Below are 10000 nucleotides of genomic sequence, written 5' to 3' on the forward strand. Positions count from 1 at the left end.
CAGTAACCAACGGGAGAAATCAGTAACCAACAAGAGAAATGAGTAACCAACGGGAGAAATCAGTAACCAAAGGGAGAAGTCAGTAACCAACGGGAGAAATCAGTAACCAAGCTTATTTTTGGTTGGTTACTGACTTCTCCGTTCAACTTGGAGCTGCCCTTGTGCACGATCAAGGAGGGGTATTATCCGCCACGGGGGCTTAATTTTCGCCTAAGGGGAGCGATTTGGAGGCCGTGGCCGGGTGAGGCGCGCCTTTCGAAGGGGAGGGATTTGAATTTCGGCTGCATTGAGGGTAGCTGCCCGCTGTTGTGGGTTTTTGGAGCCTGAGCCCGTTCAACTTGGAGCTGCCCTTGTGCACGATCAAGGAGGGGTATTATCGGCCACGGGGGCTTAATTTTCGCCTAAGGGGAGCGATTTGGAGGCCGTGGCCGGGTGAGGCGCGCCTCTCGAAGGGGAGGGATTTGAATTTCGGCTGCATTGAGGGTAGCTGCCCGCTGTTGTGGGTTTTTGGAGCCTGAGCCCGTTCAACTTGGAGCTGCCCTTGTGCACGATCAAGGAGGGGTATTATCGGCCACGGGGGCTTAATTTTCGCCTAAGGGGAGCGATTTGGAGGCCGTGGCCGGGTGAGGCGCGCCTCTCGAAGGGGAGGGATTTGAATTTCGGCTGCATTGAGGGTAGCTGCCCCGCTGTGGTGGTTTTTCGGAGCCTGAGCCCGAGCGGGGCGTCGGTTCCCGAGGTGGGCAGGAGTCGCTGTGCCCGTGAGGCTGCCTGGCCGAGTCGGAGTGCTGTGGGACGGCGGGGAGCGGGTTTTCCCGGGCGAGGGGGCGATCCCGAGGAAGGGGAGCGATTTGGAGGCCGTGGCCGGGTGAGGCGCGCCTTTCGGAGGGGAGGAATTTGAATTTCGGCTGCATTGAGGGTAGCTGCCCGCTGTTGTGGGTTTTCGGAGCCTGAGCCCGAGCGGGGCGTCGGTTCCCGAGGTGGGCAGGAGTCGCTGTGCCCGTGAGGCTGCCTGGCCGAGTCGGAGTGCTGTGGGACGGCGGGGAGCGGGTTTTCCCGGGCGAGGGGCCGATCCCGAGGAAGGGGAGCAGTTCCGAGGCCGTGGCCGGGTGAGGCGCGCCTTTCGGAGGGGAGGAGTTTGAATTTCGGCTGCATTGAGGGTAGCTGCCCCGCTGTGGTGGTTTTTCGGAGCCTGAGCCCGAGCGGGGCGTCGGTTCCCGAGGTGGGCAGGAGTCGCTGTGCCCGTGAGGCTGCCTGGCCGAGTCGGAGTGCTGTGGGACGGCGGGGAGCGGTTTTTCCCGGGCGAGGGGGCGACCCCGAGGAACTCGGCCGGCGGGGAGGCGTTCCGGCCCGGGCGAGGGGCGCGGACCCGACCGGAGACGTCCAAAACCTTGAAAGGGGTAAGCGGGAAAAGGTCAGCAAAGTGCCCGAAGCAGTAAGGCGAAAAAGCCGTCGGAACCTCCGAAAATGTCCAAAAGCGTGAAATCAGTAACCAGGAAAATGCATAAAAATGGCCAAAAGTGTGAAATCAGTAAGCAGGAAAAGTCGGGAAAAGTGTCTAAAAATGCTTGGAAATCTGAGGAAAATGCCCGAAAATGAGGCCCCTCGGTCGGGAGGAGGAAGTCGAAAATCCCCGTGCCCGACGAGGGAAGTCAGTAACCAGAAGGAAAAACTTAGAAAAAAATTCTAAGTGTCAAAAAAAATTCTAAGTGTCAAAAAAAATTCTAAGTGTCAAAAAAAATTCTAAGTGTCAAAAAGAATTCTAAGTGTCAAAAAAATTCTAAGTGTCAAAAAAATTCTAAGTGTCAAAAAAAATTCTAAGTGTCAAAAAGAATTCTAAGTGTCAAAAAAAATTCTAAGTGTCAAAAAAAATTCTAAGTGTCAAAAAAAATTCTAAGTGTCAAAAAAAATTCTAAGTGTCAAAAAAAATTCTAAGTGTCAAAAAAAATTCTAAGTGTCAAAAAAATTCTAAGTGTCAAAAAAAATTCTAAGTGTCAAAAAAAATTCTAAGTGTCAAAAAAAATTCTAAGTGTCAAAAAAAATTCTAAGTGTCAAAAAAATTCTAAGTGTCAAAAAAAATTCTAAGTGTCAAAAAAAATTCTAAGTGTCAAAAAAAATTCTAAGTGTCAAAAAGAATTCTAAGTGTCAAAAAAAATTCTAAGTGTCAGAAAGGGAAATGAGTAACCAAGAAGAGAAATGAGTAACCAAGAAATCAGTAACCAACAGGAGAAATGAGTAACCAAGAAGAGAAATGAGTAACCAAGAAATCAGTAACCAACAGGAGAAATGAGTAACCAACGGGAGAAATGAGTAACCAACGGGAGAAATGAGTAACCAACGGGAGAAGTCAGTAACCAACGGGAGAAATCAGTAACCAAAGGGAGAAGTCAGTAACCAACGGGAGAAATCAGTAACCAACAAGAGAAATGAGTAACCAACGGGAGAAATCAGTAACCAAAGGGAGAAGTCAGTAACCAACGGGAGAAATCAGTAACCAAGCTTATTTTTGGTTGGTTACTGACTTCTCCGTTCAACTTGGAGCTGCCCTTGTGCACGATCAAGGAGGGGTATTATCCGCCACGGGGGCTTAATTTTCGCCTAAGGGGAGCGATTTGGAGGCCGTGGCCGGGTGAGGCGCGCCTTTCGAAGGGGAGGGATTTGAATTTCGGCTGCATTGAGGGTAGCTGCCCGCTGTTGTGGGTTTTTGGAGCCTGAGCCCGTTCAACTTGGAGCTGCCCTTGTGCACGATCAAGGAGGGGTATTATCGGCCACGGGGGCTTAATTTTCGCCTAAGGGGAGCGATTTGGAGGCCGTGGCCGGGTGAGGCGCGCCTCTCGAAGGGGAGGGATTTGAATTTCGGCTGCATTGAGGGTAGCTGCCCGCTGTTGTGGGTTTTTGGAGCCTGAGCCCGTTCAACTTGGAGCTGCCCTTGTGCACGATCAAGGAGGGGTATTATCGGCCACGGGGGCTTAATTTTCGCCTAAGGGGAGCGATTTGGAGGCCGTGGCCGGGTGAGGCGCGCCTCTCGAAGGGGAGGGATTTGAATTTCGGCTGCATTGAGGGTAGCTGCCCCGCTGTGGTGGTTTTTCGGAGCCTGAGCCCGAGCGGGGCGTCGGTTCCCGAGGTGGGCAGGAGTCGCTGTGCCCGTGAGGCTGCCTGGCCGAGTCGGAGTGCTGTGGGACGGCGGGGAGCGGGTTTTCCCGGGCGAGGGGGGGATCCCGAGGAAGGGGAGCGATTTGGAGGCCGTGGCCGGGTGAGGCGCGCCTTTCGGAGGGGAGGAATTTGAATTTCGGCTGCATTGAGGGTAGCTGCCCGCTGTTGTGGGTTTTCGGAGCCTGAGCCCGAGCGGGGCGTCGGTTCCCGAGGTGGGCAGGAGTCGCTGTGCCCGTGAGGCTGCCTGGCCGAGTCGGAGTGCTGTGGGACGGCGGGGAGCGGGTTTTCCCGGGCGAGGGGCCGATCCCGAGGAAGGGGAGCAGTTCCGAGGCCGTGGCCGGGTGAGGCGCGCCTTTCGGAGGGGAGGAGTTTGAATTTCGGCTGCATTGAGGGTAGCTGCCCCGCTGTGGTGGTTTTTCGGAGCCTGAGCCCGAGCGGGGCGTCGGTTCCCGAGGTGGGCAGGAGTCGCTGTGCCCGTGAGGCTGCCTGGCCGAGTCGGAGTGCTGTGGGACGGCGGGGAGCGGTTTTTCCCGGGCGAGGGGGCGACCCCGAGGAACTCGGCCGGCGGGGAGGCGTTCCGGCCCGGGCGAGGGGCGCGGACCCGACCGGAGACGTCCAAAACCTTGAAAGGGGTAAGCGGGAAAAGGTCAGCAAAGTGCCCGAAGCAGTAAGGCGAAAAAGCCGTCGGAACCTCCGAAAATGTCCAAAAGCGTGAAATCAGTAACCAGGAAAATGCATAAAAATGGCCAAAAGTGTGAAATCAGTAAGCAGGAAAAGTCGGGAAAAGTGTCTAAAAATGCTTGGAAATCTGAGGAAAATGCCCGAAAATGAGGCCCCTCGGTCGGGAGGAGGAAGTCGAAAATCCCCGTGCCCGACGAGGGAAGTCAGTAACCAGAAGGAAAAACTTAGAAAAAAATTCTAAGTGTCAAAAAAAATTCTAAGTGTCAAAAAAAATTCTAAGTGTCAAAAAAAATTCTAAGTGTCAAAAAGAATTCTAAGTGTCAAAAAAATTCTAAGTGTCAAAAAAATTCTAAGTGTCAAAAAAAATTCTAAGTGTCAAAAAGAATTCTAAGTGTCAAAAAAAATTCTAAGTGTCAAAAAAAATTCTAAGTGTCAAAAAAAATTCTAAGTGTCAAAAAAAATTCTAAGTGTCAAAAAAAATTCTAAGTGTCAAAAAAAATTCTAAGTGTCAAAAAAATTCTAAGTGTCAAAAAAAATTCTAAGTGTCAAAAAAAATTCTAAGTGTCAAAAAAAATTCTAAGTGTCAAAAAAAATTCTAAGTGTCAAAAAAATTCTAAGTGTCAAAAAAAATTCTAAGTGTCAAAAAAAATTCTAAGTGTCAAAAAAAATTCTAAGTGTCAAAAAGAATTCTAAGTGTCAAAAAAAATTCTAAGTGTCAGAAAGGGAAATGAGTAACCAAGAAGAGAAATGAGTAACCAAGAAATCAGTAACCAACAGGAGAAATGAGTAACCAAGAAGAGAAATGAGTAACCAAGAAATCAGTAACCAACAGGAGAAATGAGTAACCAACGGGAGAAATGAGTAACCAACGGGAGAAATGAGTAACCAACGGGAGAAGTCAGTAACCAACGGGAGAAATCAGTAACCAAAGGGAGAAGTCAGTAACCAACGGGAGAAATCAGTAACCAACAAGAGAAATGAGTAACCAACGGGAGAAATCAGTAACCAAAGGGAGAAGTCAGTAACCAACGGGAGAAATCAGTAACCAAGCTTATTTTTGGTTGGTTACTGACTTCTCCGTTCAACTTGGAGCTGCCCTTGTGCACGATCAAGGAGGGGTATTATCGGCCACGGGGGCTTAATTTTCGCCTAAGGGGAGCGATTTGGAGGCCGTGGCCGGGTGAGGCGCGCCTTTCGAAGGGGAGGGATTTGAATTTCGGCTGCATTGAGGGTAGCTGCCCGCTGTTGTGGGTTTTTGGAGCCTGAGCCCGTTCAACTTGGAGCTGCCCTTGTGCACGATCAAGGAGGGGTATTATCGGCCACGGGGGCTTAATTTTCGCCTAAGGGGAGCGATTTGGAGGCCGTGGCCGGGTGAGGCGCGCCTCTCGAAGGGGAGGGATTTGAATTTCGGCTGCATTGAGGGTAGCTGCCCCGCTGTGGTGGTTTTTCGGAGCCTGAGCCCGAGCGGGGCGTCGGTTCCCGAGGTGGGCAGGAGTCGCTGTGCCCGTGAGGCTGCCTGGCCGAGTCGGAGTGCTGTGGGACGGCGGGGAGCGGGTTTTCCCGGGCGAGGGGGCGATCCCGAGGAAGGGGAGCGATTTGGAGGCCGTGGCCGGGTGAGGCGCGCCTTTCGGAGGGGAGGAATTTGAATTTCGGCTGCATTGAGGGTAGCTGCCCGCTGTTGTGGGTTTTCGGAGCCTGAGCCCGAGCGGGGCGTCGGTTCCCGAGGTGGGCAGGAGTCGCTGTGCCCGTGAGGCTGCCTGGCCGAGTCGGAGTGCTGTGGGACGGCGGGGAGCGGGTTTTCCCGGGCGAGGGGCCGATCCCGAGGAAGGGGAGCAGTTCCGAGGCCGTGGCCGGGTGAGGCGCGCCTTTCGGAGGGGAGGAGTTTGAATTTCGGCTGCATTGAGGGTAGCTGCCCCGCTGTGGTGGTTTTTCGGAGCCTGAGCCCGAGCGGGGCGTCGGTTCCCGAGGTGGGCAGGAGTCGCTGTGCCCGTGAGGCTGCCTGGCCGAGTCGGAGTGCTGTGGGACGGCGGGGAGCGGTTTTTCCCGGGCGAGGGGGCGACCCCGAGGAACTCGGCCGGCGGGGAGGCGTTCCGGCCCGGGCGAGGGGCGCGGACCCGACCGGAGACGTCCAAAACCTTGAAAGGGGTAAGCGGGAAAAGGTCAGCAAAGTGCCCGAAGCAGTAAGGCGAAAAAGCCGTCGGAACCTCCGAAAATGTCCAAAAGCGTGAAATCAGTAACCAGGAAAATGCATAAAAATGGCCAAAAGTGTGAAATCAGTAAGCAGGAAAAGTCGGGAAAAGTGTCTAAAAATGCTTGGAAATCTGAGGAAAATGCCCGAAAATGAGGCCCCTCGGTCGGGAGGAGGAAGTCGAAAATCCCCGTGCCCGACGAGGGAAGTCAGTAACCAGAAGGAAAAACTTAGAAAAAAATTCTAAGTGTCAAAAAAAATTCTAAGTGTCAAAAAAAATTCTAAGTGTCAAAAAAAATTCTAAGTGTCAAAAAGAATTCTAAGTGTCAAAAAAATTCTAAGTGTCAAAAAAATTCTAAGTGTCAAAAAAAATTCTAAGTGTCAAAAAGAATTCTAAGTGTCAAAAAAAATTCTAAGTGTCAAAAAAAATTCTAAGTGTCAAAAAAAATTCTAAGTGTCAAAAAAAATTCTAAGTGTCAAAAAAAATTCTAAGTGTCAAAAAAAATTCTAAGTGTCAAAAAAATTCTAAGTGTCAAAAAAAATTCTAAGTGTCAAAAAAAATTCTAAGTGTCAAAAAAAATTCTAAGTGTCAAAAAAATTCTAAGTGTCAAAAAAAATTCTAAGTGTCAAAAAAAATTCTAAGTGTCAAAAAAAATTCTAAGTGTCAAAAAGAATTCTAAGTGTCAAAAAAAATTCTAAGTGTCAGAAAGGGAAATGAGTAACCAAGAAGAGAAATGAGTAACCAAGAAATCAGTAACCAACAGGAGAAATGAGTAACCAAGAAGAGAAATGAGTAACCAAGAAATCAGTAACCAACAGGAGAAATGAGTAACCAACGGGAGAAATGAGTAACCAACGGGAGAAATGAGTAACCAACGGGAGAAGTCAGTAACCAACGGGAGAAATCAGTAACCAAAGGGAGAAGTCAGTAACCAACGGGAGAAATCAGTAACCAACAAGAGAAATGAGTAACCAACGGGAGAAATCAGTAACCAAAGGGAGAAGTCAGTAACCAACGGGAGAAATCAGTAACCAAGCTTATTTTTGGTTGGTTACTGACTTCTCCGTTCAACTTGGAGCTGCCCTTGTGCACGATCAAGGAGGGGTATTATCCGCCACGGGGGCTTAATTTTCGCCTAAGGGGAGCGATTTGGAGGCCGTGGCCGGGTGAGGCGCGCCTTTCGAAGGGGAGGGATTTGAATTTCGGCTGCATTGAGGGTAGCTGCCCGCTGTTGTGGGTTTTTGGAGCCTGAGCCCGTTCAACTTGGAGCTGCCCTTGTGCACGATCAAGGAGGGGTATTATCGGCCACGGGGGCTTAATTTTCGCCTAAGGGGAGCGATTTGGAGGCCGTGGCCGGGTGAGGCGCGCCTTTCGAAGGGGAGGGATTTGAATTTCGGCTGCATTGAGGGTAGCTGCCCGCTGTTGTGGGTTTTTGGAGCCTGAGCCCGTTCAACTTGGAGCTGCCCTTGTGCACGATCAAGGAGGGGTATTATCGGCCACGGGGGCTTAATTTTCGCCTAAGGGGAGCGATTTGGAGGCCGTGGCCGGGTGAGGCGCGCCTCTCGAAGGGGAGGGATTTGAATTTCGGCTGCATTGAGGGTAGCTGCCCGCTGTTGTGGGTTTTTGGAGCCTGAGCCCGTTCAACTTGGAGCTGCCCTTGTGCACGATCAAGGAGGGGTATTATCGGCCACGGGGGCTTAATTTTCGCCTAAGGGGAGCGATTTGGAGGCCGTGGCCGGGTGAGGCGCGCCTCTCGAAGGGGAGGGATTTGAATTTCGGCTGCATTGAGGGTAGCTGCCCGCTGTTGTGGGTTTTTGGAGCCTGAGCCCGAGCGGGGCGTCGGTTCCCGAGGTGGGCAGGAGTCGCTGTGCCCGTGAGGCTGCCTGGCCGAGTCGGAGTGCTGTGGGACGGCGGGGAGCGGGTTTTCCCGGGCGAGGGGCCGATCCCGAGGAAGGGGAGCAGTTCCGAGGCCGTGGCCGGGTGAGGCGCGCCTCTCGAAGGGGAGGAATTTGAATTTCGGCTGCATTGAGGGTAGCTGCCCCGCTGTGGTGGTTTTTCGGAGCCTGAGCCCGAGCGGGGCGTCGGTTCCCGAGGTGGGCAGGAGTCGCTGTGCCCGTGAGGCTGCCTGGCCGAGTCGGAGTGCTGTGGGACGGCGGGGAGCGGTTTTTCCCGGGCGAGGGGGCGACCCCGAGGAACTCGGCCGGCGGGGAGGCGTTCCGGCCCGGGCGAGGGGCGCGGACCCGACCGGAGACGTCCAAAACCTTGAAAGGGGTAAGCGGGAAAAGGTCAGCAAAGTGCCCGAAGCAGTAAGGCGAAAAAGCCGTCGGAACCTCCGAAAATGAGTAAAAGCCCGGAAGGAGTAAGGTGGAGAAGTCAGCAAAGTGCCCGAAATGTCCGAAGCAGTAAGGCGAAAAAGCCGTCGGAACCTCCGAAAATGAGTAAAAGCCCGGAAGGAGTAAGCGGGAAAAGTCAGCCAAGTGCCCGAAATGTCCGAAGCAGTAAGGCGAAAAAGCCGTCAGAACCTCCGAAAATGAGTAAAAGCCCGGAAGGAGTAAGCGGGAAAAGTCAGCCAAGTGCCCGAAATGTCCGAAGCAGTAAGGCGAAAAAGCCGTCAGAACCTCCGAAAATGAGTAAAAGCCCGGAAGGAGTAAGCGGGAAAAGTCAGCCAAGTGCCCGAAATGTCCGAAGCAGTAAGGCGAAAAAGCCGTCAGAACCTCCGAAAATGAGTAAAAGCCCGGAAGGAGTAAGCGGGAAAAGTCAGCCAAGTGCCCGAAATGTCCGAAGCAGTAAGGCGAAAAAGCCGTCAGAACCTCCGAAAATGAGTAAAAGCCCGGAAGGAGTAAGCGGGAAAAGTCAGCCAAGTGCCCGAAATGTCCGAAGCAGTAAGGCGAAAAAGCCGTCAGAACCTCCGAAAATGTCCAAAAGCGTGAAATCAGTAACCAGGAAAATGCTTAAAAATGGCCAAAAGTGTGAAATCAGTAAGCAGGAAAAGTCGGGAAAATGCATAAAAATGGCCAAAAGTGTGAAATCAGTAAGCAGGAAAAGTCGGGAAAATGCATAAAAATGGCCAAAAGTGTGAAATCAGTAAGCAGGAAAAGTCGGGAAAAGTGTCTAAAAATGCTTGGAAATCTGAGGAAAATGCCCGAAAATGAGGCCCCTCGGTCGGGAGGAGGAAGTCGAAAATCCCCGTGCCCGACGAGGGAAGTCAGTAACCAGAAGGAAAAACTTAGAAAAAAATTCTAAGTGTCAAAAAAAATTCTAAGTGTCAAAAAAATTCTAAGTGTCAAAAAAAATTCTAAGTGTCAAAAAAAATTCTAAGTGTCAAAAAAAATTCTAAGTGTCAAAAAAATTCTAAGTGTCAAAAAAAATTCTAAGTGTCAAAAAAATTCTAAGTGTCAAAAAAAATTCTAAGTGTCAAAAAAATTCTAAGTGTCAAAAAAATTCTAAGTGTCAAAAAAATTCTAAGTGTCAAAAAAAATTCTAAGTGTCAAAAAAAATTCTAAGTGTCAAAAAAAATTCTAAGTGTCAAAAAAATTCTAAGTGTCAAAAAAAATTCTAAGTGTCAAAAAAAATTCTAAGTGTCAGCGGAGGAAAGTCGGTGGGGAAGGGGAAAAATCCGAAAATCCACGCCGGGTTGGAGTTCCAGGGCCCCGCTGGAGGGGTGGGAATTCGCCCCGGCGCCTTGCCCCGTTGCAATAAAGTGTCCGCAGCCCGAAAACTTTAACTTTGAAAAATCACGGAAGTCGGCAAGGGGGACGATCCGAGTACCGTTTGCGGGCTTTCGGTGCCTCATCGTCGGACTGAAATTTCAAATTCGCCCCCAAAGTGCAACTCGTCATTTTCGGCCGGGGGGGTTGGCGGGGTACCCGGAGATTTTCGGGAACACGTTTTTTAGAACAAAATGGCGGCTCGGGACCACTTTGAGACAGGCCCGAGGAACGGTTCCAAAGACGGTGGGCGGCAATTTGGAACTCGTGTGC

This window comes from Stegostoma tigrinum, unplaced genomic scaffold (genome assembly GCF_030684315.1).
Source record: "Stegostoma tigrinum isolate sSteTig4 unplaced genomic scaffold, sSteTig4.hap1 scaffold_519, whole genome shotgun sequence".
NCBI lineage: Eukaryota > Metazoa > Chordata > Chondrichthyes > Orectolobiformes > Stegostomatidae > Stegostoma > Stegostoma tigrinum.